Genomic DNA, 26853 nt, shown 5'->3' with positions numbered 1-26853 from the left:
TTTTTTTATCTTGTTGGGACACATGTTCCTGATGTATGTTTGCATTTTCAGCTGTTTTGAATATTTAGGATACTAGAAGGTAACAGATAGATTATATAATGGTAAGAGAGAGATTTAGGAACCAGGTTTTAAATTGTAAGACATTTCAAGCGGCAGATGTGGACTCTGACCACAATCTATTGGTTATGAACTGTAGATTAAAACTAAAGAAACTGCAAAAAGGTGGGAATTTAAGGAGATGGGACCTGGATAAACTGAAAGAACCAGAGGTTGTACAGAGTTTCAGGGAGAGCATAAGGGAACAATTGACAGGAATGGGGGAAAGAAGTACAGTAGAAGAAGAATGGGTAGCTCTGAGGGATGAAGTAGTGAAGGCAGCAGAGGATCAAGTAGGTAAAAAGACGGGGGCTAATAGAACTCCTTGGGTAACAGAAGAAATATTGAACTTAATTGATAAAATGAGAAAATATAAACATGCAGTAAATGAAGCAGGCAAAAAGGAATACAGACGTCTCAAAAATGAGATCGACAGGAAGTGCAAAATGGCTAAGCAGGGATGGTTAGAGGACAAATGTAAGGATGTAGAGGCTGATCTCACTAGGGGTAAGATAGATACTGCCTACAGGAAAATTAAAGAGACCTTTGGAGAAAAGAGAACCACTTGTATGAATATCAAGAGCTCAGATGGAAACCCAGATCTAAGCAAAGAAGGGAAAGCAGAAAGGTGGAAGAGGTATGTAGAGGGTCTATACAAGGGCGATGTACTTGAGGACAATATTATGGAAATGGAAGAGGATGTAGATGAAGATGAAATGGGAGATAAGATACTGCGTGAAGAGTTTGACAGGGCACTGAAAACCCTGAGTCGAAACAAGGCCCCCGGGAGTAGACAACATTCCATTGGAACTACTGACGGCCTTGGGAGAGCCAGTCCTGACAAAACTCTACCATCTGGCGAGCAAGATGTATGAGACAGGTGAAATACCCTCAGACTTCAAGAAGTATATAATAATTCCAATCCCAAAGAAAGCAGGTGTTGACAGATGTGAAAATTACCGAACTATCAGTTTAATAATTCACAGCTGCAAAATACTAACGCGAATCCTTTACAGACGAATGGAAAAACTGGTAGAAGCCGACCTCGGCGAAGATCAGTTTGGATTCCGTAGAAATGTTGGAACACGTGAGGCAATACTGACCTTACGACTTATCGTAGAAGAAAGATTAAGGAAAAGCAAACCTACGTTTCTAGCATTTGTAGACTTAGAGAAAGCTTTTGACAATGTTGACTGGGATACTCTCTTTCAAATTCTAAAGGTGGCAGGGGTAAAATACAGGGAGCGAAAGGCTATTTACAAAATTTACAGAAACCAGATGGCAGTCATACGAATCGAGGGGTACGAAAGGGAAGAGTGGTTGGGAAGGGAGTGAGACAGGGTTGTAGCCTCTCCCCGATGTTATTCAATCTGTATATTGAGCAAGCAGTAGAGGAAATAAATGAAAAATTCGGAGTAGGTATTAAAATCCATGGAGAAGAAATAAAAACTTTGAGGTTCGCCGATGACATTGTAATTCTATCAGAGACAGCAAAGGACTTGGAAGAGCAGTTGAACGGAATGGACAGTGTCTTGAAAGGAGGGTATAAGATGAACATCAACAAAAGCAAAACGAGGATAATGGAATGTAGTCGAATTAAGTCGGGTGATCCTGAGGGAATTAGATTAGGAAATGAGACACTTAAAGTAGTAAAGGAGTTTTGCTATTTGGGGAGCAAAGTAACTGATGATGGTCGAAGTAGAGAGGATATGAAATGTAGACTGGCAATGGCAAGGAAAGCGTTTCTGAAGAAGAGAAATTTGTTAACATCGAGTATAGATTTAAGTGTCAGGAAGTCGTTCCTGAAAGTATTTATATGGAGTGTAGCCATGTATGGAAGTGAAACTTGGACGATAAATACTTTGGACAAGAAGAGAATAGAAGCTTTCGAAATGTGGTGCTACAGAAGAATGCTGAAGATTAGATGGGTAGATCACATAACTAATGATGAAGTATTGAATAGAATTGGGGAGAAGAGGAGTATGTGACACAACTTGACAAAAATAAGGGACCGGTTAGTAGGACATGTTCTGAGGCATCAAGGGATCACAAATTTAGCATTGGAGAGCAGCGTGGAGGGTAAAAATCATAGAGGGAGACCAAGAGATGAATACACTAAGCAGATTCAGAAGGATGTAGATTTCAGTAAGTACTGGGAGATGATGAAGCTTGCACAGGATAGGGTAGCATGGAGAGCTGCATCAAACCAGCTTCAGGACTGAAGACCACAACAACAACAGGTTATTGTTGACAGTCGAAAATGTTACTAGTGTTTTCTAGTGCTTGACGAATTTTTACTTTCGAAAAAGGTGGTTCATAGAATTTGCATCAAGGTTTGATTGAAAATTGGAATAAAGCGGAGCACCGCATTCGAAATGTTGATTGTGGCTTTTGGTGAATACATTGTGAGTAAGAAAAGAGTTTATGAGTGGTATAAACGTTTCAAAGAGGATCGAGAAGACGTTGAAGGCGACTACCCTGGACGCCCTAGAACATCTATAACTGATGAAAATGTGGAAGAAGGAAAGAAAATAGTCCGGTAAATCGCCGAATCACCATCAGAGAGGTTGCTGATAACGTCAGCATATCCTCTGACTCATGCCAAGCAATTTTTTCAGATGTTTCTGGCATGAAAAGTGTAGTAGCAAAGTTTGTTCCGTAAATGTCGAATTTCCAACAAAAACAGCGTCGCGTAGATATCGTCCAGGAATTTCTGAATGAAGCCGGTGATTTTTTGGCAAAACAACAAAACCGTTATGTTCCCTCTGCCATCACATGGCCCTGAGACTTCTTTCTGTTCTTGAGGTTGAAGAGAACCGTGAAAGGGAGTCGTTTTTCCACCACTGATGAGGTAAAAACAGAATCGCTGAAGGAGCTGACATCATAACTAAAAGTGAGTACCAGAAGTGCTTCCAAGATTTGAAAAAGCGCTGACATACCTGGGGGGGGGGGGGGGGGAGATTACTCTGAAGGGGACAAAGTTGATGTTGATGAATAAAGATTCTTTAAGAAAAACAAAAATTTCTGTTACTTTTTGATCACACCTCGTACGTTTATCTATTTGGTGGATCTGTGTGCTACTTTTTTTTTCTTTTTACGTGTGGTTGGTCGTCTCATGTGCCCTCCAGCGCTCACATTCTGAGTAAGGGACTGAGTAATTCGCAAAGATCACCATAGCCACATCTGTTGGGCACCTTGCTGTAGCTGAAAAAACTCGATAGGCTGTTTCGGCTAAAAGCGCATCGATCACGCGTACTACATTTAAACTAAAACTTCCACCTTTTTGCACACTGCGTAACAAGATGTGCGTCTGCAATTCGCGGTGTGGTGTACTACGTCAGTGGTTGTCAATCTTTTTCAACTCTGCGCCTCCGTTGCTACCTTGGAATGGTGATCAGCACCGCCTACGCTGCATCTCCATCCCTAACTACCCCATCCTACCACAAGCCTTCCTAGTATAAACGCAGAATTTACCCTGATACAAGCCTTATTATGTACTTAGCATTGCCGTAATTTATACATGACTGTAAATTCACATATGCTTATATCCAAAAAATTTCTTTTAAGAATTTCAGTGATACTTTTCAAAGTTTACTTTCTTAAATAACTAAATCATAAGTTTCATAACACTAGACTTTTTGTCTGTAAAGAAAGATATTTCTCAAATCAAGAGCTGTTTCTTAGCGTCTTTACGACCGTGTGTCATTGTTCAAAGGAATGAACCTGGTGCATGCATCAGGCCTCAACATCGTGCTGACAAATCCTTTAGCTTTAACCTAATATGAAGTTTTCTCAAGTTTCGAAATAGGTTTTTATGAACAATGAAAGTAGATTGTTCGATTAACAAGCCTCCAATATTCCACTCCTCAAACTTCAAACTTTCGTTTTGAAGCTTGAAAACAGTTTAATTACCTTACCCACCTTGTCAAAGAGAATATAAGTGATCACTTAGTATGAAAGGCTGTGTACCTTGATATTTAGAAACGTCTTTTCAAAATGGGGCACAATGGTAGTTGTCTGTTTACAAAAGGCAAGGGGACAAATCTACATTTCAAGCGTGTAATTAAATAATGACAGCACCTCTTTTCCCCAGAGATTTTCAGAAAATATGCTTCCGAAATATAGTGGTTACGTCCCCGAACAGCTGCCTCAGATTTTCAGTGTGCCCCGTTTAATATAAGCATAATGTACCGAAACATACAAGCAGCTTCATTGCTCTTAGTACGGACGCTTCACTGTTGCTAAAGGAGTGGTTAGTTTAGTAAAATTCCTTTGTTGGAGCCGTATCTGAGTCGGAGCTCGTCCACTTCGTGCTAACATACTATCTCACGACAGAACCCCTGTTGACATTACATACATTATCGAATCGAGTATTGTGCACCTGTTTGGATGAACAGTCATCATACAAGGCTTGTTGACACCCAGCTAAATACGACAATGCGCATAATATCTGGCGCAATCAGATCAACTCCCGCTTATTGGCTTCCACTGTTAACCTGTATAATGCCTCCTGATCTACGCAGATGTACTGCCCTAATGAGAGAATTCCACAAGATCTCCAGGAATTCTAACCTACCCGTGCATAGCGACCTGCCACTTTTAAATCGTAAGAGACTGAAATCACGCCATCCAACTCTGTGCGATGCTGGTGGCATGGTTGGTAAGGATTTCAAACCTCTTGAAGAATGGAAAGGTCGGTGGGAAGCAGTGACAGATGTGCGCCTGCATAACATCTTCTCAGGTGCTAAACTCGCAAGTGAATTCGAGCTATCACGGAAGACCTGGACTATTCTCAACAGAATCCGTACTGGCCATGGCCAGTGGAAGAAGCTGCCCAAACCAGCCTGTGACTGCGGGGCTCCATACCAGACTATTCACCACATTGTCAGTCAATGCAGGATTCATGCCTATCAAGGTGCTGAAGAGGACTTCCTCCTAGCAACTCCAGGTGCAGTGCGCTGGATTGAAGGACTGGATATGCAGTTTTAAAGACAAACTTAAGTTTCTTGTTTGTCATTATGTACATATGTATACGTAATTTAATTTTATTGTATGTCTGTATTAGCCATACGCTAAACAATAAAAAATCGAAACAAATTTAGACAATTAAAGTCGTGTAGTTTTCTTGTCTTATAGTAATCTAGTTGAAACAACAGTCAACAAAGGAAAAACAGAATGCCTGTTCAAAAGTCTACAGAAGCCCATTTTTCTTTGCAATGACCCACGCCCTCTTGCTCCTCCCGACAGTTTCGATAAGTGAAAGCGCCGCTGCTGGGGCGAAAAAGCCCCGGTTGAGGAGCACTGTACTATGTGGTATACGAAGAAGTGTTGTGATAGCATAGTATCGGTATTCCATTGTTATAGTAGATATTATTTACATTATTCTGTCCTCATCGGAGGAACTAGCGCAGCGGTTAAGACAGTGAACTAGCGTTCCTTTTCTAGTTTTCTTGTGGTTCTCTTCAGCAACATCAAGCTCCTTTGAAACGTCCTCGGCCGACGTCTTTCTGCCCCACCCCCCCCCCCCCTCCCCCATCCCTGTGTCCAATTCAAGCGCCTATCTCATCAGTTAAGATCACGTCACCAACGGGATATAAATCCTAACTTTACTTCCTCCTCTTACGTTGGCTGCACTCTACAGATCATGTTTTTAAACAGTCAAATGTTGAGCGAAGCTCATCTCCTACTTGTTTACGTGGAATTTCGTGTGTGCGTTCGAGTTTGGGCTCACCCTCAGACATGGGCGTCTCATCTGACGCAGTGAAATCATTTGCACGTTAGAATATCATTTTGGAAGGAAAGAAGATTTGGGTTTAACGTCCTATTAGACAGGATTTCGTTGGATATGGAATAAAAGCTCCAATTGAGGAAATATGAGGAAAGGAAACGGCCGTTACCTTTCAAACAAACCACATTCGCATCACGGAATTCAGGGAAATCACGGGAAAACTGAATCTGAATGGCCGGACAGGGATTTGAACTGCAGCCCTTCCGAACACGTATCCACTGCTCCACCTCGTTCTGTATCAGATTGCATACTTGTTGTCAGTACGGAAGCAGTAAGAAGGGCTCAGCCGAAGCGCGTTGTCGATGACAAGCTAGCAATTAAGTACACTGTCCACCCCGCCCCCCCCCCCTCTCCACCTACGCCCCCTCCACGTCTGCGTGCTCGCTCGCGTGTGTCGCACTGAGGCTAGGTGGCAGCTGGTTCCGGAGGGCGGCTGACTCAGTGGTAAACCTGTACGCGTGCGGCACGTGCGACAGAACAGCAGCGCTTTATAACCGGCCTTTGTTCAGCGCGAGAGAGCCTTTGGGCAACGCTTAACTGCTCTCTGCACATCTCGCGGCTCTTGCTTCATATTTCCTTAATGCGGCAACACACGTTAATCACAAACAACTGAAAAGATTTCCTCCATGTTAGGCACCTATCCACGTTCGTACATCGGCGTCTGGACCATTACATTTGCAAGCACATGCGGCCGTCACATTTCAGTCGCCACCTGCGACCTCTTACTCGGAAAATCTTGTCCAGATTGTGGTCATGCAGATGATTGTGACATTGATTTTAGATGTTTTTCCGCTCTTCTCATGTAACGTTGCTTGTTCATTTGACAGGGGAAGCTTAGATAATTTTGCAAGTAAAGGGGACGTTCAGTCAGTACAAGCGATGTCATGATTTACCTACTGTTCGTAAACTATGTATTCCGGAGTCCGCATTTCAAATTCATTGTTTTTTATTGATGGTGCGAGTGTTATATTTTTTTGTCGTGCGACGAATTATTCTTATACCTGAGGAGGAGCTCTGTGTGATTTTTTTTTTTTCGTCGACAGCAGCTTCAACAAAGTACAACGCAGTTAAGGTAAAACATTAAAGGTACTGTTTTACTCGTCTTTTTTCAAACTCATTTTGCAGTGTGTGTGTGTGTGTGTGTGTGTGTGTGTGTGTGTGTGTGTGTGTGTGTGGCAGTCAGAGTATGCCCTATCCGATCAAATTTTGAAAACATCGATGACGTGAGACCCAAATCGCACTTTTCTCACATGACACACTGAAAGCTATGGATGAAGGCAGTCAGGTAGATGCAGTAGTTCATGATTTCCGAAACGCATTTGACTCAGTACCACACCTAAGCTTATTGCCAGAAAGTACAATCATATGGGGTATCAAGTGAAATTTTGTGACTACATTGAGGACTTTTTGGTAGGAAGAGCGCAGCATGCTGTCTTGGATGGAAGTCATCGTCAGATGCAGTAGTAACTTCAGGTGTACCCCGGGAAGCATGTTGGGACCCTTGCTGTTCATGTTGTGTATCAATGACGTTATAGACAATATTAATAGTAACCTCAGACTTTCTGCAGGTGATGCTAGTGTATACAGTATAATGAAGTACGGTCTAAAACAAGCTGCATAAATATTCAGTAGAGCTCGGCAAGATTTCAATGTGGTGCAAAATTGGCAACTTGCTTTAATTGTTCAGCAATGTAAAAGTGTGCACTTCAGAAAACGAAAAAACTTGGTATCCTGTGACTATAATAACAGTGAGTCACTGTTCGAATTGGCCAACTCATACAAATATCTGAGTATAACACTGTGTAGGGATAGAAATGGAATGATCACATATGTTCAGTCGTGGGTAAAGCAGTTGGTAGACTTCGGTTTATTGGTCGAAAACTGGGGAAGTGCAATCAGTCTACAGAGGAGATTGCTTATAGATCACTCGTGCGGCTGGTTCTAGAATATTGCTCAAGTGTGTGTTACCCGTACCATATAGGTTTGTTTGATCCTACAGTCCCCTGCGTATCGCTCGCAAAGGGATCGTGAGGATAAGATTAGAATAATTACTGCACGCATAGAAGCATTCAGACGGTCATGCTTCCCGCGCTCCATACGTGAGTGGAACGAGAAGAAAGCCAAATAATTGGTACACTGGGACATACCCTCTGCCATGCGCTTCACTGTGATTTGCAGAGTGTAGATGTAGCTGTAGAGAGACAGAGCCGCCAGTGTAAAAGGAGGCAGGTATTGTTGTTTTTGTCAGTAGTGAAGAAGTAACAGCAAAATGGGTCGGTCAGAAGATGTCAGTAACTTCGAACGTGAACTAGTCATTGGATGTCACCTGAGTAATGAATCTATCAGGGACCTTTCAACCCGTCTAAAGCTACCTGTTGGTGATATGATTGTGAATTGGAATCACGAAGGAACCACAACAGATGAGCCAAGACCAGGCAGACCTCGTGTACTATCTGGCAGGGAACGTCGAGCATTGCGGTGGGTGTTTTAAAAATCGCATGAAATCGGCGGAAGGAATCACTAATGAGTGGCAAAGTGCTACCAGCAGTTCCGCTAGCACAGCGTGAGTAGGGAGTTAATAGGAATGAGGTACAATGGACGAGAAGCTTCTCATGAGTTTCACCTTTCTGTAATCAATGGCAAGTGAATGAGCGACGGCACTGGTCGGCGGATGACGGGAAACGAGTGATTAGAGTGATTAATCATGCTATACACTGTGGCAATCCTATATAAGGGTTTGAGTTTGGAGAACGGTACTGCCTTCATATTTAGTGCCAACTGTGAAGTACTGAGAGGATGATACAGTTTTGGGATGTTTTTTGTAGTTAGTGTGTGGTCTGCCTATTGTACTTAACAAAACGTTACGTTCGGAAGGATATGAACACATTTTACAGCATTGTGTAGTGCTTATAATGGTTTGGAGACGATAATTTTTTTGGACGGTAACATTTCTGAAATGGACTGGCTTACACAGAGTCCCAGAGTCCCAATTGAACACGTTTGGCCTGAGTTAGAACGTCGACTTCGTGCCAGACTTCAACGTCCAGATCACTACCTTCTCTTGTTTCAGTATCTGCCCCCTGCGTATCTCTGCCGCAGGGACCGCGAAAACAAATTTACCCTAGTTACAGCACACACAGAGGCATTCTTCACGACTTCCATACGCAAAAGAAATGAGAAGTAGCCCTAATAAGTGTGACAATGGCAGGTGCCCTCTTCCATGCACTTCGACAGACTTTTGCAGAAGATATACGCACATGTTTAAATCGGAACCACAATGTAACTTCATTTAATGTCATGTCCAAAGAAATTTCATAGATAGGTCATGTTAACATGGCATTAATACGGGGGGAGGGGGGCGTTAAATGAGTAGTGGAACACACATTTTTCTCGTCCAATTTCGACTGAAAAAAATGCCGCATTTGTTGGGGGACATCACGGAATATTCCCACTTCAGACCCTATGGTTTCATGAAGCGGAACGTTCCACGGGACTGGAAGAAGGCCCAGGTCATAGCACTCTATAAAAAGGGTAGAAAATCGGATGAACATAATTACTGGCTAATTTCAGTGACATCAGTTTGTTGTAGAATCATGGAACATATTTTGTGTTCAGACATAATGACATTTCTAGACTCTGAGAAGCTCATCTGCAGAGACCAGCACCGTTTTAGGAAACAGCGGTCAAGCGAGACACAGCTGGCCCTCTTTGTGCATGATATACAACAGGCTCTAGATACCGGCTCCCAGCTTGATGCCATATTTCTCGACTTTCGAAAGGCGGCGTTCGACTCAGTTCCGCACTGTCGCTTGCTCCAAAAAGTGCGCGCTTACGGTCTATCCGAAGACATATGCGGTTGGATAGAAAGTTTTCTAACAGGCAGGGAGCAGTATGTCGTCCTGAACGGGGTGACTTCAACAGAAACGAGCGTAACTTCAGGTGTGCCCCAAGGGCAGCGTAATAGGTCCGCTTCTTTTTACGATCTGGTTGATGGTATCGACAGCGGCATTAGACTGTTTGCCGATGATGATGTAGTCTACAGGAAAGTAGTATCACACGTAAGTTGTGAACAAATCAATGAGGATTTGCAGAAAACAAATGCGTGGTGTAATGGCTCAATATTAGTAAGTGTAAACTACTGCGTATAACAAGGCGAAAATCCCCAATAATGTACGAGTACAAAAAAATGCCCAGGCTTTGGAAGCGGTAACATCCGTCAAGTATCTGGGTGTGACTATTCGAAATGATCTCAAATGGAATGATCAGATTACCAAGTAACGGTTGAGGCGAATTCTAGATTGCGGTTTATTGGTAGAATCCTGAAGTGATGATGTCCTTCAACAAAGGAAATAGCTTACAACACGTTAGTTCACACAGTCTTGGAGTATTGTTCGTCTGTATGGGACCCTTGCCAGTTGGGTCTGATTCAAGAGATCGAGAAGGTCCAAAGAAGAGCGGCAAGATTTATGACTGGTACATTTAGCCATCGCGCGTGCGTTACAAATTTCTTAGGAACTTTGAAGTGGGACACACTTGCAGATAGACGGCGCACTAAACGGAAGGGACTGCTCACTAAATTCCGAAATCCAATTTTCACCGAGAATGTAGAGAATATATTATTACCACCAACTTTCAAATCGCGCAATGATTACCATTCAAAGATAAGGGAAATTAGAGCTCGTACTGTGGCGTTGAGACAGTCGTTTTTCCCCGCGATTCGCTAGTGGAACAGAGGGGGGAGGATATGACTTTGGCGCGAATTGTGCCCTCTGCCACACACCGCTTGGTGGCCAGCGGAGTATATATGTAGATGTAGAAGTACCAACAGGTGGCGGCGCTATACGTAGCCTTCAAAATGGCTTCTGTAACGGAGATGCTTTCCAAGCAGAGAGTTATTATTGAGTTTGTTGCGGAGGAAAACCAAAACGTCACAGTTATTCATAGGCGCCTGCATAATGTCTACAGAGACGTGGCAGTGAACCAAAGCACGGCGAGTCTTCCATACCAGTCTGATATCACGCGTGCCGGCTCTCCGTTCACAGGTGTGACGTTGGAAAGTGCGAACAGTCTCATTCGAAGTGGTCGATGGGTCACAAACACCCACCCCGCTGCTCCACTGGACGTCACTGTTGGTATTGCTGACTCACTCGTCCAACAGTCGGGGTACTCAATGGTGTTTGCCCGCTAGGTTCCTCGTCGCACAATGAAGGATCATCTGTGCGGAATTACTTGATCGTTACGAAACTGATCGTGACAATTTATTTAGAACATTGCCACCACAATGAAACGTGGGTTCATGTCTGCGAGATAGAAAAACGGCAATCCGTGGAGTGACACCACACCATCTCTCCTCCGAAGAAAAAGCTTCAAGCCGTACACTCTGGCGGTAAAGCCATGGCGAATGTCTCTGCGAGTCTGAATGGGTTGTTCTGATTAATATCGTCCCTCATGGTGCGACGATCAACTGTGTTGTGTATTGTGCTACCCGTAAGGATATTGAAGAAACTACTTCAGCGTGTTCGTCGCCACAAAAATGCAGTTGAACTACTACTTCTACATGACAACGCAAGGCCTCACACAAGTCTGTGCAGCCGAAAGGAGCCCACAAAACTTAAAGGACTGTTCGTCGTCATCCACCCTAAAGTCCGGATGTCGCACCTTCCTATTTGCCCATAAAGGAAGCACTCCAGGAGATGCAGCACGTGGATGGTGGGGAGGTTTTTGGTGTAGCAAGCCGTTGGCTCCGACGTCGTCCAGCAGAATAGTAACATGCTAGCAAACAGGCCCTCCAAGTAACATGGCATAAGGTCGTCACATTGAACGGAGATTATGTTGAAAAATAGGGGTTTTCAGCCAAAAGAGTGGGTGAATAATATGGTGTACTGGAATCCTGAATAAAACCAATCTGCTTTCAGAGACAAAATTTGTTATATTACTTATTGAACGCCCCTCGTGTATGCAACATCATGGTCTAGGGGCAGCTTCTTTTACTACTAATCAAAACACCCTGGGTACCGGGTATAAACCCAGCCATTGCTTAAATTTCGCATAAAAATCTTCAGCAATGGCTGCTGAAGATTGGCAGCATATGAAGTCACCCTCGTCTTGCCAATGGCCTTGTCGAAGAGGGCAGAGGAGCGGATGGACGTTCAAGGGCACCAACAGGCGGCGGCACTAGGCTCGCCCCTGGAGTACAGTTTCTTTCACTACAGAATTTTCACACACTTGTTGAAGTAATTTTTGTGATTCTGCAAAACCTCTCGTCTAGCCAGCTGAAGCTGGCTGATCACAATGAAATTATATAAGGTGGCGCACGAAAAACCGGCTCCGAGTATAGACTGTTCGCCAATGACGCACGATTTGTTGACCGCTACCAACAGAATAGATAAACATGTAATAATTAGGCACTAAAGAAATAACAAATAAGCTAATGCGAACAACAACTTCGAAACAATGGATGACGATTGGTGGGCGACAATGGCCAGGTTAGTATTCTGGTCCGATTTTTTGTGCGCCACCCTGTACCACTGAAATAATATTGTAGAAGTTATCGTATTCTCTTTACAAAATGTAACACCAGACACTCGATTATGGAGCGCGAGCTTCATTCGGTTCAAATCGGTCTACCTTCCATTCAATTCACGCTGAATAGAATACGAAAAGAACCAGAAGTCCAGAGTTCAAAAAAAGGTTTGAAACATCAAGAATGGGCGTGCGTAGCGAACGAAACGAACAACTCAATACTGAACTAACTAGGAGCAGTCGGCAGTGGAACTGGCGACGAGTGGCCACATAAGAAGTGTGTTCGCTCGACGCTCGAGGGGGACCGATACCGACGGGAACGGGACCGGTGCTGGAACGAGACCGGCCGACGTGTCGTTGCGGGAACGAGAGTGACCGTTTCTCGTTCCCGGGAACTATAAGTAGAAAGCCGCGACCGAAGTGAACTATGAAAGACCGTTCCTTAGAATTCGTTCCTCCCTCCTTCCGTTCGTCTTGGTGAACCGTTCATTTGGACCCGTTAGTTCGCAAACGACCCATCTCTAGTTCAGAGCACTCTCTTGCTCCTGGGATGGGAAACTGCTCTAAAAGGCGGAAGAATCAGCAATAATCAACGGCATGAGGATGCAGAAGGCAGTGGAAACCACTGCTTTAAAGACACATTAGGTGTAGCGGCAGGACATGTGACCCATATTTGTAAAAAAGTCCAGCTCCCCCTCCTGTTTCGGATCTCCGGGAGGAGACTGCCAAGGGGGAGGTTACCATGAGAAAAAACACGAATAATCAACGACAAGATAACGTTCTACTAGTCGGGGCGTGGAACGTCACAAGCTTGAGAATGGTAGAGAAACTAGAAAATCTGAAAAGGGAAATGGAAAGGCTCAGTCTAGATACAGTAGGGCTCAGTGACGTGAAATGTGGAAAGAACATGAGGATTTCTGGTCAGATGAGTATAGGGTAGTATCAACAGCAGCAGAAAATGGTATATCAGGAGTAGGATTTGTTAATGAACAGGAAGGCAGGCTAGAGATTGAGCTACTCTGAACAGTTCAGATTCGACAACAAACCAATGCCGATAACGATAATTCAGGTTTACACCGTAGTAGAGTAAAAATACCCTAAAATGTATTTTTTATTTGTTTTAAACATTAAGCGTCTTTAATAAAACATGTTTTATTTAGAAAGTGTATTAAACAGTGTTTTTAACATATGATTAAAAACACTGTTTTCAACATGTCAACCCTGAGTAGTACTCAGACAGCCAGAGACAGACGGAAGAAAAGGCTCCATGAAAATAATATTAACCAATTTGACGGACCCCTAAAAAATTGAACTTTTATTGATATATTATATGCGCTGATTGTCATTGAACCCTTACTTGCTTTGTAGATGAAAGATAACATTGTCTGTACTTTCCTTTGAACCGTGTGATTACGTAGCTGTTCGATCTATTGAGGAAATGATTACTAAGAGAATTTGTATCAGTGAACTGCAGCTTAGCTTCCCTCCACAAACAATTAACTTCTTGCTCGTACCGTTGTTTCGGCTTATCGGCATGCCGCTTAACATACGAATTGTAAAAGTTTTGATACAAATTAATAGTGAAAACAGTAACTTTGACTTTATATCCGTTGGAGAATATCACGACTGACTGTTACGCAGTGATTTAGACCGGCGTGGCAGAGAATTCCCCAAATGAAATCTGACACTTGTGCGGCACTTGTTTCGTAACGAGAAATTCTGGGCATACACGCATGTAAAACATTCATTTCGGTTCATAGAGGCCATAAAAATTGGTGGGCACTTTAATTTTTCTATGCTCGGAATTAATTTTATTAAACAAAATGTCCGTTATATTAACGTATATTCTCCAAATGTATATTCTCTGAATTAAAAAGTTGACTTGAGGTGTTCATCATTGCCCTCTCCCCCTTTTAAATGATATTTGTTGACGTTTTGTCGCCCCCCCCCCTCCTATTTTGAGCTCACGTAATTAATGGATGTTCCCTAAGCGAGCAGCAGATGAAGAGATAGAGGAAGTATATGACGGTATTGAACGAATAATTCAGCATGTGAAGGGACATGGAAACCTAATAATCATGGGGAATTGGAATATGATAGTAGGGGATGGAATAGCAGGAAGGGTTACGGGAGAATGTGGGCTTGGCAGTAGGAATGAGAGAAAAGAACGACTAATTGAGTTCTGCAATAAATTTCAGATGGTAATAGCGAATACTCCGTTCAAGAATCACAAGAGGAGGAGGTATACTTAGAAAAGACCCGGAGACACAGGAAGATTCCAGTTGGATTACATCATGGTCAGACAGAGGTTGCAGAATCAAATGTCGGTTTGTAGGTGCAGGTATACAGTCAGATCACAATTTAGTAAACATGAAGAACAGACTGAAGAAAGAATAGCCCGGAAGAATCAGTGCGGAAGGAAGTGGGATATTGAAGTAAAGAGAAATGATGAGACGCGTTTGAAGTTCGCTAAGGACGTGGATACTATGATAAGGAATACCAGAGTAGGCAGTTCACTTGAAGAGGAGTGGACATCTCCAAAATTGGCAGTCACATATGCCGGGCAGATAAACACAGATACAAGGAAGTTACCTGCGAAGAAACGTTGCCTTCCAGATGAAATACTTCAATTGATCGACGAAAGAAGGAAATACAAAAATGTTCAGGGAAAGACAGGAATACAACAACATAAATCCATCAGGAATGAAATACATAGAAAGTGCAGGGAAGACAAGGCGAAATGGCTGCAGGGAACGTGTGAAGAAATCGAAAAGAAATGATCGTAGGTAGGACTGACTCAGCCTATAAAAAAGTCAAAACAATCTTCTGTGAAATTAAACGCGAGGGTGGTAAAATTAAGAGTGCAGTTGGAATTACATCGTTTTAGAAATTGTCGTCGATGTGGATGAGATAGGGTATCGAGTATTAGAGTCAGAATGTAAAAGAGCTCTGGAGAACATGAGATCAAGTAAAGTAAAAGGGATACATAATACTCCATCGGAAGCGGCAATTGAACGACTATTCAAGTTTTTGTGTAGCATCGTGACACTGGCGACGTACCTTCAGACTTACGGAAAAAATCACCCACATAATTTCGGAGACAGCAAGGGGATAAGTCCGAAAACTATCGTACACTCACTTTAACATCACATGCATCTAAGTTGCTGACAAAAATAATACACAGAAGAATGGAAAATAAAATTGAGCGCTAGTTAGATGACGATTGGTTTGGCCTTAGGACAGGTAAAGGCTCTAGAGAGAGAGGCAGCTCAGACATTGTGCTTGAAAATAGATGCAAGACTGAAGAAAAATCAAGACACGTCCATGGGACTTGTCAACCTAGGAAAAGCATTCGACAGTGTAAAATGGTGCAAGATGTTCGAAATTCTGAGAAAATTAGCTGTAAGCGAAGACTGGTATTGTGCAATATGCAGCCGGCTGGGGTGGCCGAGCGGTTCTAGGCGCTACAGTCTGGAACCGCGCGACCGCTACGGTCGCAGGTTCGAATCCTGCCTCGGGCATTGGTGTGTGTGATGTCCTTAGGTTAGTTAGGTTTAAGTAGTTCCAATTTCTAGGGGACCGATGACCTCAGAAGTTAAGTCCCATAGTGCTCAGAGCCATTTGAACCATTTTTTTGCAATATGCACAAGTACCAAGAGGGAACGATAAGATTGGAGAAACAAGAACAAAGTTCTCGGATTAAACAGTATGTAAGATAGGGATGCAGCCTTTCGTCCCTACTATTCAATCTATACATTAAAGAAGCAATGATGGAAATAAAACAAAGGTTCAAGAGTGGGATTAAAATTCAGAGTGAAAGGACATGAGTCATAAGATTCACACTGACAACATTGATGCCCTTAGTGAAAATGAAGAAGAATTACAAGATCTGTTAATTGGAATGAACATTCTAATGAATACAGACTATTGATTGAGAGTAGACCGGAAAAAGACATAGTTAATGATATGTAGAAGAAATGAGAATAGCGAGAAAGGCAACATCAGAGTTAGTGATCATAAAGTTAGGGAATTCCGCCACTAGGAGGCAAAATTACCCATGGCGGACGAAGCAAGGAGTACATAAAAAGCAGACTAGCTCAGGCAAAGAGGCCATTGCTGGCAAAGAGATGTATGCTGGTGTCAGTCATAGACCGTAATTTGGGGAAGAAATTGCTGAGAATGTACGCCTGGAGCACGGAGAAGAAGAGAATCGAAGCATTTGAGATGTGGCACCACAGAAGAATTTTGAAAATTAGGTGGACTGATAAGATAAGGATTGAGGTGGTTCCCCGCAGAACAGGCGAGGAAAGGAATATTTTTATTGCAGAATTTGGCCGATTATAGACCACTTAGAATTTAAGACAAAGGTACAATCTTTTTTATTGTCCCAGAACTTCTTCATGCCTCTGTTCATTTGCATCACCCTCCCACGTTGCGAATTTGGTTGTTGGACAGGAATTTTTTGCAGTGCTGATCAGTAGCCTGAAACATTCCCTGTTCTGTATGGTGTCCTCTGTTATGTTAAGCTTTCTCAAGTCTTTGCTTGTCTCTTCCAGCCATCCCGTGGTGTTTTTTAATTTGAAAATGAAACCAAATATTTTCTTCATTAGCCTGTTGTCGTTCATTCGGTAAATACGACCGTAAAACTTTAATTTGCGCTTTCTGATTGTATCTGTGATGTGTTTTGTTTATGTTCAATCTATTCCTTTTTTATATATTAGTAATCCGAATTGAGCTGCAATTTCGTGAAGTGTTTCTATCATTATCTTTGCACTTGTTTTGTCTTTAGAAATTATTACAGCAAAAGCGAGACATTTCACCTCAAATCTTTCTCTTCCCCATCCTAAATGCATTCCTTCGGTGTTTCTCTTGCAGTTCTTTATTCCGCTCTCTCATGACCTTGTCTAAGACGAGATTTGAAGCGAATCAGTGAGAGCCCATGGCCCTGTCGAACATATTTCTTAATTCTGAAGGGTTCAGCAACTTCTAGAAATTTAACTTCCGAAGTTGTGTCGACGAGTGTCTGTTAGACTAATTTGCTAGTGGTTTTGTCGATACCTGCTCCTTCCAGTGTTGAGAAGGGTGATGGCAGCTTGTAAATATATGTCAGTGTGGGTTGGTTTACGGAACACGCTGTGACCCAAGGAAGTGCCTTCTTTTTCACGTACCAAGGCGTCTAAAAACGGGAAGTGTCCATTTTTCTCCACTTCTATGGCGAAGGAAATGATCGGATGGAGGGAGTTAATGTGTTCCAGAAAAGAACGAAGCGTTGCTGTCCCTTGTGGTCGTATCACAAAGGTTTCGTCCACGTATCTCCAGACATTTAGGTTCCAAAATGGCGTACTGAAGTCCCTTTGTCCTAGCAGTCGTTCATAAAAATGTTTACTACTATGGGAGACAAAGGGCTATCCACAGCAACACCGTCATTTTATTCAAAATATTACTCGTTAAATAAAATGTAAGCCGATGCAACACTTCAGTCGACGGTTTTGGAACTAAATGTTTGTTGATGTATGTGGACGATACTTTTGTGGTATGGCCAAGGGGACAGCAATGCTTCATTTCTGGAACACCGTAACTCCCTCCATCTGAGCATTTGCTTCACCATGGAAGTGCAGGAATATGGAGATATACCGTTTTTAGAAGTCTTTCCGTGGAAAAGACGACGTTCCTTGGGTCACAGTGTGCTTCGTGAACCAACTCACACTGACATGTCTTAGAGCTGCGATCATCCATCTCAACGCAGTGATCACACTCACGCTCATAGGGCTAGAGTTATCTCAGATCTAGAGAGACATATCAGCAGAGCTTAGCTCTGTGTGTGTGTGTGTCCAAAACGCGTACTCTTCTAAGCAGATTCGAAATGCATTTCAGCCAGAAGCACTAAACTTCAAGAGCAGACAAAAGAAACGTAGAATTCCATAAAAATGGTTTTTCTACTTTATGTTGGTGGCGCGTCCTTTGAGATCGGCAGGCTATTCCAGAAACATATATAAATATATCTTCCGCTGTCCAGCGCGAATACCGGCGATTTTCGGTTCTGTTAAAGACCACCTAGGCTAAGAAGACCAGGGATATATGAAATACCGTGCCAATATGGTAAATCATACATTGGCCAGACGTCTCGCACTATTAAAAACAGATGTGCTGAACACAGACATTACACGAGATTGTGTCAGACACGGGATATAGCATGAACTGCGGAGAGACATAGATTCTTTCGTCCTCCCCCACTTATTGGGACTCCATCATTAAACAAGCAGTCGAAATACGTATAACTAACGACCTGATTAACAGAGACACGGGATTCCAAATTAGCAAGGCATGCGAACCAGCACTGGTGGTACTAAAGCATCGTCGGCCGCAGACGAATGAATCTGAGTCAACACAGACGGGGAATCGAAGTAAGGACACTTAAACGTGGCGCTAACACACTGTCTATGCGCGCGCGGGGCAGCGATTTGCTACTGCGCTCTTTCCGCTTCGCGCAAGCAAAGACTGTGGCCCGTTTCACTAGTAGAGGGGTCTTGATGTCGACGTCCTCTGTGATTTACGATGACATTATAGCCACAACCCTTGGCGCTTTCTCTGTCAAGCGAGCCAGCATATACTGGCGAGCAACTGCTACAATACTCGTACATCAATAAGCACATGAAGATGACGAGCAGCTATCTTGTTGAAATATTGTTCAGCATTTACAACATTATCCGGCGCGACATCTGTGAACCACTGAAGCGGGGCTACAGTCCTGCGATCAAGTCTCTTCCATCACCAGGATTCGAAAGGGCTATCCACGTGGTGTCTCGATGTGAAATGTCATCCTACAATTTTGTGTTGGTTCAAACCACGACTGTGTATTGATTGCGTTGTTTATGGCACGAGCCTTTGCTTGTGGTGCTGTTGCTTTTTGACGCTGGAGGTAGTGCAGGGCTGCAACAGACCGGAAGCGCACACCAAAGCAGTTTTAGCGGCAGCTGGAGCGTAAGGTGGCCGGAACCCTGCTCAGCGAGCCGCTTCGCCACCCACGCCTGTGTCGGGGGTGGCCCGTGCCTGCTCTCGGATCGTCCATTCGGCCACCGTGTCGCGTTCGTTAAAGCTTCGCGCTGATAGCCACTATTCGCACAGGCCTAAGTCAGCTCGTTGCAGAAACTCAATCCCAGCTAGAGACTCCCCCAAGTACGTACACTTGTATCTTCTTATACTTCAAGCCCACCAGCGAATCTATATATCTTCTTTGTTGGTATGTGTTCTGATACCAGGTTGAAAAAGGTTTTCATATTTTTACTTGTCTCCAGATGTCTTAATGTGTATAACCACATTTTATTTTGTAGTAATTTTTCAGTACTCTACAAGATTAGAATATGAGTGTTAATTCTTCACTAATTCATCATTTGCCATAATCATCATTAGCTATTTGACATCAACTGTTGGATAAAGTTTTTCTGTAGGCTTTTCAGCTCATTGCAGTCTTCAGATACAGTATATTGCTCTTGCAAATTATCCTGTACCACCTACCTATCCTCCATTAGAGCGTCACTTCAGTGTGTATTATAATACAGTAAAGAACTTTGTTGCCCATCTACCATGCATTCACTTACATGCTCGACAAACCTCCATTTCGTTCTCATTATGGTCATATTTATGTCATCCGCTCCAATCTGTTTCCTAATCTATTTGCTTGTTTTCCTGTCTTCCTAAGTAATTCCTAATAGGTGTCGCTAAATTGCTTATTGAGCAGCTCTCATTCCATGTCTCATGTGCCACACTGGTATTGCACACTGAACCTAAGTTCTGTGTTCCAGACACAGCGGAACATTAGTTTTGAAAACTCTTATTTATCTTGCTAAGAGCACTACAGGGTAGTTTTCCTGTTTCTGTCTTTCTATGATTTTCCTTGCAGTCATTGTCTTCGATTATCTCAAATACAAAAACTCATCAATTGCTTCTTTGGCTTCATTGTTCTACATAATTTATTCGCATTATAATTAATTTAATTTCAGGCCTACTTTCAAACTTGCTCTTTGAAGTTATTTCATTCGTTGTTGTTGACTATCTGCACTAGAGAAAACCATAGGCGGCCGCAAGAGTGATTTGAGTCTTCCCCCATCCCTTTCCCCCATTAAAAAATTTGCGCTGACGCCTATGGAGACAACCGATATAGTGTTATCAGGAATCAAAGATTGTTATAATGTGATCCATTTTGTCGTTTTTTCTATTTATGTTTGTGGAAATTTCAATTTGTGCTATTGAGTATGGTTCTAATAATAAGGACTCTGACTGCTTCTTAAATTCTGGATCTTGCCTAAATCAGTACATGTGCGTATATCATTACTTCTTCTAGTAAGGTAGTGGAAATTAGTATGTAGGCAGGGTTCCTATGAAAGTGATAGTACATTGCGTCTATGTCTCGAATTGTGAAAGTAGTCGATCATATAGGGCATAAACAATCCCGACAAAATTGCATAGCTTCTTCATAACGCGAGTAATAAAACAAGGCATTTGCATTTCCTGGATGGAGATTGGTGTAATGGCACTCACTGTTGTTTTATGTAATTGCACTGATAGTACTTTGTCCAACCTCCGTTCTTCCCAGTTGCCTCAAAAATTCTCTTCGGCATTGATTTTGTTAGGGTTTCTTGCACTGAAATTGTGGCCCACTCTTCTCGTATCGCCTATTTTCGCTCACATACGGCCACAGATTGCGTTCCATTGTGATAAACACGTCCTGCAGGTAATCACCAGCGGTTTCCCACGGTGTTCAAATCCGAGCTACGTGCAAGCTAGGGCAATACGTCGATATCTTTATTTTCAAACCAGTTTTTGGTTGTTACAGTAACATGCACAGATGCATTATCTTTTTGAAACACTAGACTTTCGTCCCTCAGGCTTTCATACATTCTGATCAGCTTTGTCTCTAGCATCTCGGTGTACAGCCGCGCGGTCAAGGGCGCCTTGTCACGGTTCGCGCGGCTCCATCCGTTGGAGGTTAGAGTCCTCCGCCGTGCGTGGGTGTGTGTGTTGCCCCTAGCGTAAGTTAGTTTTAGTTAGATTAAGTAGTGTGTAAGCCTAGGGACCAATCACCTCAGCACTTTGGTCCCACGGGAACTTACTACAATTTCCAAAATATCATCGCACATGTTAGACTTCATTCTAGTGTTCAGCCAAGCAATCCGTGCTTGACCTTTAGTGAAGAAGGCTGTCCAAATCATAACATTTCCGCCCCAAAATCTGTGCTCTTTCTTATCTGCTGCGCTCTTCTCATATATGCCTACAATATTGAAATCCGTCTGGACCATCTATATTAAACTTTTTCTCATCGCTGAATCTAAGTTTATCCCACTTTGAAGTTCATGTTTTTCAGCATACTCCAATGTAGCCTCTATATGTTTGAGTGTTAGAGCAGGTTTCTGCAATAGTTTCTTGAGTGCAAGATGTTTGCCATTTGACAACATGTTTCATTCACATCTGACAGTTATTGGTAACTGTAAATCAGCAACAAGTTAACATAAACAATGGATTTTATTGTCCTCGTTTTGCGCAAAGATAACAGTTTCGATGAGTCAGATAATTTTCTACTTTATCCATGAAATACTTGTATAGTATTGATAGCCGGGAGACCCGGCCGGGAGCCGGCCGAAGTGGCCGTGCGGTTAAAGGCGCTGCAGTCAGCAACCGCAAGACCGCTACGGTCGCAGGTTCGAATCCTGCCTCGGGCATGGATGTTTGTGATGTCCTTAGGTTAGTTAGGTTTAAGTAGTTCTAAGTTCTAGGGGACTAATGACCTCAGCAGTTGAGTCCCATAGTGCTCAGAGCCATTTGAACCAGACCCGGCCGGGGACGCTCGGCCGCAGAGTTGAAAGTCTTTTCAGCTTACTCCACATTGGGGAACTCATTTGTCGATGATGATGATAACACCATACGCAGTCCCCTAGCGGAGGAAATCTGTGACTCGGCCGGGAATCGAAGCCAGATCCACTGCATGGCAGTCAGATGCGCCGACCACTCCCCTAAGGAGCGGACTACTTCGCCCATATTTTCCGTTCTATCCCTATCGTGCCCCCAATCTAACGAAATTATCGATCTCTGTACTTGAACGGTTCGATTTTGTGGCGATTTGACGATTAGAGAGTTCCATTTCCTTGTATGCACCGATTTTTGCTTTTTCATCACCTGATAACTGATTTCCGCGTGGCATTGTCACAGTCGTGGTTTATGTACGCAACACACACTGTAACTGAAACTTTTTGGCAGATTAAAACTGTATGCCGGACCGAGACTCGAACTCGGAACCTTTTCCTTTCGCGGGCACTTGCCAGAAAGTTTCATATCAGCGCACACTCCGCTGCAGAGTGAAAATCTCATCCTGGACACACTGTAACTAATGATGTCTATTTCCTACCTGCAGTAGAGACACGTACGCACGCGCTAACACCGCACAGAGCCGGCTGCCTTTATGACGACTTCCTCCCTCTACCGCATGAATAGTTGTCTTGTTATACACTCTGCTATTGAGATCAAATTCGATACCATTTGTCTGCATTTTTCGGTATACTTAATCTCATACTGTTGCATATACACTGTGCACAACTGTTTCGACAACAGTGTTAATTTTCCTACAAATATCCATGCCTTTATACTGATTTCCACTATTGTATTTGCAGTATATGGTACTGAAACCATTATCCAACGACCGTGATGACGACGAAACATCTAACATCTACCATTCCGTTAGTTTTCCAGCAAAGTGTTTCCTGTGTGGAAGAGCGGCGTCATTTATGCTTAGTACGTGTAAGTGGCTTGGTTCTTTCGTGCATGCAGTGGACATGTTAGACTGATGGAATAATAATTGTGATATTGTGGGTTTAAACGTCGCTTTATCATTTATCTGAAATTTTCAACCTTGTCGTGTCGCTCATCTTGTTCTTACGATCTCTGGAAAGATTCGCAGATCCCGCCGACAGGTCTCGATCAGTTTTTCTGAGATCTCAACTGATATGCTCTAGCGAGGTATGTGGAGCTCCCTGTAATTAATTATTTAACGTTGCATTTTTTGCATCCTCCCGTTTCACCCATGAATAAGTCGCAAAGTAATTAGGTGTAACTTTAACGATAGACAGCTCCTTTAGTAGCCTACAAATTTCGAGTAACTGGATGACGCTGCTTGCTGGAACGATATCAGATTGTGCTGGTGCGGTTTGTTTCAGCATGTACTAGCCGCTGCCTTCAATACAGCTACGTTATAGTGTGATGGTAAGAGGACATTACATGTGTCGTATTCATTCAACAAAAAAACATAGATCATCCTTTTTTCGCCTAGTACACTGAAGAACAAAAAGTGGTATTTCTGCTGTTGGTAATCACTCTTTCAGTTATGAACACTCAAAAGCTAAAACTTCGGAAAAGTCTCACTTCGCTACATGCGGATTTTACGGTTGGCATCCAAGATTCGATAAACATTAGTGTTGTTTGATAACCCTACACTTCCCACCTCTCACCCGGCTCTCCCCTCACGCATCGCCCCATTTTCTTCCAAGCCCATGTAAGGGGAATGTGAATTGATGGTAAAACGCCTCCACAAACCCTGTATTTATAATTAGCTTATAGTTCCAGCTTTCCGATTACGAATATTTCATTCAACGTCAAGTATGCAATTACTTCAGTTTATTCAGTTGTGCCACAAAAGAGAGAGACTGGTCGTATTACTTAGAAACTATTGGTCGTCATGGCATATCAGTGCACTACTTATAGACCTTGAACTGTTTTCACGCTGTGGCAAGTTTCATTAAAATACAGGATTTGAACAAAGATATGAAAACACCGTGAAGAATGCGTGCCTGAACATAAATGCCGGTGCTAGCGAAACCTGCGAACGGCAATGTCCTCGACACGTTGTGGAATGTCGTAACACGTTGCAAGCGTTAGTCGTAGTCAGAACAATGCGCTGTGTTGGTGAGTACATTATGTCAGCTAAGTGAATGCGATATTGGGCACATTGTTGGTGCTTCTGTAACCAACGGAGCCAAAGTGTTTGGTGTTTCAAGAGGCACCATATCGAAAATTTATACCGCATACAGGGAAAGCGTAAATTCATCTAAGTCATAACGCGGACTAAATTCTGTTGAGTGAGCATGTCAGAAGGTCATTGAAGACGATTGTGGCGAAAAATGAGGGTGAGCTGCAAAAGTCCCTGCAGAATTAATATGTTGCATTCACGAACCCAGTCACCACAAAAACAACGCGAAGGGAGCTCCATAAGCAGGGAATTACAGGGCGAGGCTACAATTCCAAAAACCACTCCTCAGTGATGCAAGTGCCCGTAACAGGAAAATATGATATCGAGAACATAAAACCTGGATTATGGATCAGTGGAAGGAGGTCATTTGGTCAGATGAGCCTTTTTTCACATTGTGTCCAGCTCCTGGTCAAGTGTCCTTCCCAAGACTGAAACATGGCGGGGATTCAGTGATGATTTGGGCAGCCAGATCGTGGTATTCCATCGGCCCTGTCGTTTCCCTGGGAGCTCTCATTACTACCAAGGTTTTTGTGACCTTTTTGGTTGATCAGGTCCATTCTATGGTACAATGTTTGTTCCCTAATGGTGATGCTGTGTTCAAAGACGACAGGGCCTCCGTTCACACATCTCGCATCTTCCAGGACCGGTTTTGTGAGCACGAGGATGAACTGTCGCATCTCCCCTGACCACCACCACCACCACCACCACCACCATATCTCAATATCATTGAGCCTTTGTTGTGTACTGTGAAGAGAAGGTTGCGTGATCGCTACCTACCTGAGTTATCGCTACTTGAGTGTGCCTCCTTTTGCGGGAAGAATGGCATATGATTCCCTTGAAAACCATACATTTGTCCATTCCGAGATGACTAGAAGCTGTTTTGAATGCCAACGGTTTTCATGCACAGCTGTTGGGCGATTTCCCTCGTTAAATATGAGGCAAAGTGTCGCGACGATTTAACTGAATGAAATCTTCTCGTGCATCCAGCCTTGTGAAATGGTTTAACATCCACGAGCTTTCGGCCGAGGGCTCCACGACCATTGTCGAAGGGTCATGGATTTATTTATTTGTATTTTCCATTTTCTATTCCAATGGGTAGAGCGGACTTTGGAAATCCGGCACGTTATAGCTCCTCGGTTCTTTTCATTTGAATATCAGGCGAGTTGGTAGCGGGGCAGAAGTGGGTTCGGATTGGGAATTAATGGGAGGCTATTACCAGTTCAGTTGTCTACAGTGAGATAAAAATTTATGTTTTAAATATCCGTATGATGATTGTCATCCAAAAAGATGTACATTTTGCGAAAAATACGTTCTTGACACCTCTGCAGAGTCGATCGGCATTTTCAAATGCTTAAACATTTCAAAATGGGAGATTAAAAAAAAAAAATTAATTTCTCATGCACATCGATTCAAAGTGGAAAAAGAATGATAGGAAGAGAAAATAAGAGCAATTGAAGAAGTTAATAGGTTGATTAAAATAACGTGACAAATGAATATAAATGAAAAATGCGTGTAAACCAATTTATTTAATGAAAATAGTGATCAAAGTCATTTCGATAAATATTTAAAAATTGAAGAAAACATTTCAGTGAACATGTCAATATTCGAACCCACATTCTTTTTCCAAGTTAAGTCACTACCTTAGCCAGTACGCTATGCAGCCCTTCTGTTAACTCACGCAATTTTTAAAGCTATACATTACGGGATATTCCGAAATGTTGCTCGCAAACGAGGGCCCTCTAGGGCGAATGGCTGCAGGATGTGATCCCTTGGACGTTAACCTACGTCACCGCGTAGAATGCTTCATCAAGTCGATCCCACCGCTGCGCACCTTTCCTTGTTAATTCATCGCCGTGTTTCCGTCCTGCGCCCGCTTTTAACTTCGTGATGGACGGGTTCCATGTTGTACTAAGCTGCAAATCGCTGTTATTGTTCACGGTTTATTAGATATTTTTTATTTGTGCATTACATATTTTTCGTTTATACAGCTTCTTTAATTACACTATCTCTGAAACCGCTATACCTTGTGTTTCTACAGGTATACGTGAATGTACACTGAAGCGCCAAGGAATCTGGTATAGGCATGCGTATTCAAATACAGAGATATGTAAACACGCAGAATACGGCGCTGCAGTCGCCAACGCCTATATAAGGCAAGTGTGTAACGCAGTTGTTAGTGCTGCTACAATGGCAGGTTATCAAGAATTTTAAGTGAGTTTCATCGTGATGTTATAGTCTGCGCACGAGCGATGGGACACATCATGTCCGAGATAGCGAGGAAGTGGGGATTTTCCCCTACGACCATTTCGCGGGTGCTCCGTGAATATCATGAATCTGATAAAACATCAAATCTCAGACATCATTACGGCCGGAAAAAGATCATGCAAGAACGGGACCAATGACGACTGAAGAGAATCGTTCAACGTGACAGAAA

At 42.9% G+C, this 26853-nt stretch overlaps 1 protein-coding gene across 4 annotated transcripts in view; it reads left to right on the top strand.

The window, feature by feature from the left end:
• The window catches only part of LOC126474137 (tyrosine-protein kinase Src64B), a 276344-nt gene that overhangs the window by 23167 nt on the left and 226324 nt on the right, over positions 1–26853 (top strand). The window lies entirely within an intron of this gene.

Source organism: Schistocerca serialis, chromosome 4 (genome assembly GCF_023864345.2).
Source record: "Schistocerca serialis cubense isolate TAMUIC-IGC-003099 chromosome 4, iqSchSeri2.2, whole genome shotgun sequence".
NCBI classification, from domain to species: Eukaryota; Metazoa; Arthropoda; class Insecta; order Orthoptera; family Acrididae; genus Schistocerca; species Schistocerca serialis.
The sequence above is the reverse complement of the archived record's forward strand: the minus strand, read 5'-3'. Positions and strand labels throughout refer to the sequence as shown.